Here is a 4,511-nt window from a genome sequence, read left to right as displayed (position 1 = left end):
AGACAACTAGATTTGTCCTTTTATTTCTCCATCTATACAGCAAGTATTTGTACCTCTTGTGACAAGGCAGTCTCTACTGTGGCTTCTATTGTAGTGTCTTCCAGGAAAGATAGTCTGGAGTTATAGTCTGTTGGAACTTCTAATAAATCTATTAGATAGCACCCAAAATCAAAGTGAAATTATATTTATGTGGCTAGTGGTTTTTTTCTTGGTGGTTGGTCTAACTGATCATGGTTTGCATTGTTTCTCTTTACTTAACATTTATGGTAACCAAGAAATTGAAGGGTATGTAGAAAGCCATTTAGTTTCAGGTAGGAACTACACTAGAAGCGCTGAAGTGAGTGATTCTACTTGTAAGTATATAATCCCTATATGAAAAGGTGCACTGGAGACATGGCTACAAAATAAAAGTATATGAGATCTAGAGTCTGCTATTACGTATGTCTTACATTGAAATGAAACTTACACTTGCTTGAAGGTTGCTGTGGAAGCTGTAGTTTGCTTGACTCGCAGGACTGAGGAAAAATTTTGAAGGCCATAGAGTTAACCTCTTGTTTTGAGCACAGTGTGAGAGGCTTTTTGTTTTCATTCTAAAAGCATGCAGCAAAAATAATGCTTTATTGCTAATTTCCTTTGTTTTTTCAGTGTGATGTATTTTAAGGCCTTACTGGGGCTGTGTAGCCTTTCTTCAGTTAAAAGCAGATGCTTATTCAGGTTTTGATCTTTGTGATAACTCCTTAAACCAAGTTTAGTCAGTGTGGTATTGAAGCTTCAGTTGAACCAGGCTTTTAAATCTGCTTAAGGCACTGAAGTGTTTCTCTGTGCCCAGATAGACTTGGAACAATTTCTTGCACATTTTATCAGATGTGTTGTAAATAGCATATCAGACTATACCAAAAAGGTATTACATTAACTTCTGGATCACTATTACATCTGTTTAATAGAAACACTTGTAGTAGGCATCTATATCTAATTATATGATGCCTTCAGTATTGGTCATTAACTAGGATAGATGTTGGGTGTCGAGGGAGCTATTAGGCTGTTTGTGTGCTGGTTTCTGTGGATTCTGGTGTAACTGGTTGCCTGCTCTGATTCTGCAGGCATGCAAAGCAAGTCAGGTTTGCTTAATAGGACCATTCCTAGTAAAATATAGCAGGCCTTGTGTGTTTTCCAGCTTAATGCTTTATTTAATCATCTTTGCAATTAAAGTAAGCTTTTTGGACTAAATTTCTCTCAACTATTTCTGTTCCATATCATCAGCCTCAAGCTGAGTAGTATTTATAAAGGCTTTGATATTTCTGAATAAACCAGTAATGATGGCATGCATGGGAAGGTAAAGGTGAATCAGTTTCCTGAGTGGTAAGATTAGATTGCCTATCTGTATGTTACTTGGGAGCACTGGGGCAAGGCTCAGAGTGTTGAGATTAACTTGAGTGCTGTTGTGAGAAGTACATAGTGTTGTTTTTAATTTCACTACAAGACTGACTGGAATATGGTTCAGGGTAGTAGTGTTCTGCTCATCTAGAAAGTGATAGCTTTTTGGTATGGTCTCAAGCATTTGAGCATGAGCCTATTAAGCAGCCAACTGACTTGCACTGTAATATGAAAACTGCAAGTAGGTTCACTTGAGGCTCTTCACTGCTTTAAATAACAATTGCAATGTTTCTAGAAGACTTGAGTAAAAATTAAATCGCATGCTTGCTTTATCAAATATATACCTATGCCTTTAATTCATTGCTAGAAGAAACAAGTGACCGTGAACCTAGTTTTCTTCTACTTGCAAATAGCTTTGTGCTGCATACTAATGTTCTCCTGATTATAATGGTGGTGTTTGTATTCTTGTACTATGGGAGAAAGCAGAGAGCTCTCCATTCTGCATATTAATAAAACAGCCACAGGCTCGTAAGAGGAAAAAGCAGTAAATGTTTAAATTTGAGTATCTAGTTTTGGTACAAAATATTCAGTGTCTTGAAAATTCCAGTTAAATGGGTAGCCATGGTCAGTGTGTAGTTTCAGCAAGCCTGAGAAGACTAAGGAATAAACGTCTGAAGCATCTATTCAGTTTTATATGGTACAAAACCAGCAGAGAGAGGAAGGAAAGCAGAAACTTGCAGTGTTCAAAGAGTTGTAAGAATGTGCCAAAATACAGCCTAGGAAGAAGGGGTAACAGATGAGGAGTATTTGTGAATTAGCAGTTTTTGGGTGTACTGTAAGTCAGGCCTTGTGCAATGCTTTTCATTGTCACTTTTTGTCCTGCTGCGCTGTCACTGTCTTGTGTTTCAGGCTGTCTCTAGCTCAGGAAACTTATTTTTTTAATGCTATCCAGTCCTGGGAATTTGGAGTAGTAGCTCTTAGCAAAGCTTGGACTGAGCTCAAAAGCTCCATCCTACCTAATGGAATCTTTTCCTACAGGAGTGGTTGGAAAAAAATACTCTGGATTCCATAGGACCCTTACTAAAAGCAGAAAAACACTGCATTTCAGCCTTATAAAGTGACATGGTTCCCTTTAGGTGTATATGACCTCCCTTGTTTGCAATCAGCTTTACTTGTGACTCTGGGCCTGATGGTTTTAAAACTAGATTTTTACGAACATCCTGCACTGAAGTGCTAAACCAAATAGTTGAGCTTATTAGTTAAACCGACAGAGCTTTCAGACTGCCTAGCACTTTTAGATGACTTTGCCCTCTTAAGAATATTTAATGGTTTCTGCAAATTTTTTTGAGAGTAGGTTTAAGTTAGGTCTTAAATTTTTTTAATGTGGAATTTGTGCCTTTTCATATTGGATGAGAAACAGATAAATGAAAATTATATCACCAGTAATGAAACAGTTTATACCTATTTCATTTTGAGTCCTTTCATGCTTGTCTATCCAAATGAAACTTGGAGAGCAGGAGTGCAGAGCATATTAGCAAGCAGTGTAGAACTAGTCCTAGCTGTGGAATGCATCTGCTGGATCTCTCCATTTCAAAGCTCCAGAAGTTGTTAAATCTTGAAAACTTTCCATTTTTATCTCTTTGCAGGACACACATCACTGTAGCTGCTTGAACAGACTTTCTGCTTTTTAGCTCTTAAATTTTTGTATTCCACCAGAACTTGTTTTCAGGCATCCACCTCTGCAGCAAAGCCTGTAATAAGCACTTAAATTCCTTCCCCTGTGATTAAAACCGTGATCACTTCTGCTGCCTGGGCTTCCTCAAAAGACTATGGGATGCCCTTCTAGCCTTCCTATTTGGAAATAAAGCAAGTTCTGTTGTCCAGAGCTAAATGTGAATTGTGGCTGAGCACATAATGATTGTTGTGCTTCCTAGCATTAACTTCTTTTGTGTGATGCCTTAAATGTAAAAACAACCTAGCTGAAGTCAGTCTGTTTGGTTAGCAGGCAAACTGATACCAGCATAACTCAGATCTATTTTTTTTATTCCTTGCTAGTACTGAGTGTGTGACAAGCTTAGCTGTGAATTTGTGGGATTTGACTGCCTCTGCTTTTCCCATACCCGTTTTTCTAAATCCTGATACTTTTCAAGCCTTATTAAAAGAAGTTTAATAAAAGGAAAAATTACACTGAGTATAGTCACTGCTTTTTTTGGTTGCTGTGATCCCATGGAGAATTCCAGGTGTTGCTAAACCCAGATAAAGACGGTGTGTGACTACTTTGGCATAATAGTCTGCTTATGGGATTTTAACTTTTTTATCTCTACCCATGTAAGTGTGATAATGGTGAAAATGATACTTGAAAGTATGTGTGTGAATCATATATAAAGCAAAAATAACATGTTTATTTTTTCTATTTTTTTCAAAGTAGAAAACTTCCATTATTTCTAAAAGGTTACTTTGGATGACTTTCTGTAATGAATTATTGGATTTTGCTTACAATAAGTAGTTTAGATCAATCTTTTTTTTCCCTTATGTTGTGCCTATTATGTTACCAAGGAATCGGAGCCAACCTTGTAGGTAAGGTTTGGCATTCTTTGAAGTAAAGCTAGTTTTGAGTCTTCCTCCATACGTACAGGGTAGTTATCCTAGTGCATCTCACCCTGCTGAGCCGTACAAATACGCAGAAAGTATTATGGGAAATTGGAAGGTACTACTTTATTTGTGTAGCTTGAATGAAAATAAAGCTTCTGAGGAACTGAATGTCTCAGCTTCTTGACTCTGTATGGGATGTATAGAAATGCAAATCAAAGATAAATTAATAAGGTACTACTCTGAAATACGTGTTCACCCCTCAGTTTGGCGTTTGCAGTTAGGGCTTCTGCAGCTCACCCACAGGTCAGCCTTGTTCTAAACAAAACCTGTGTAACATGATTGCAAAAATACTGCTGACTGCTCTTCCCTTGTCTGCCATAGTTTCATAGATAGGTAGTAGTTGAATACGTTTGTACAGTGGTACTAGCTAGCAGCAAATTGCAGGTGATCTCCTAATAGGAGCTCCTGTGATCCAGTTGTGCCACCCTATTGATGTTGAACAGCTGGAGACAGTATTGTGAACTTGCAGGAGCAGTTTGTCTGTG

This window comes from Falco biarmicus, chromosome 1, assembly GCF_023638135.1.
Source record: "Falco biarmicus isolate bFalBia1 chromosome 1, bFalBia1.pri, whole genome shotgun sequence".
Lineage (NCBI taxonomy): Eukaryota > Metazoa > Chordata > Aves > Falconiformes > Falconidae > Falco > Falco biarmicus.
The sequence above is the reverse complement of the archived record's forward strand: the minus strand, read 5'-3'. Positions refer to the sequence as shown.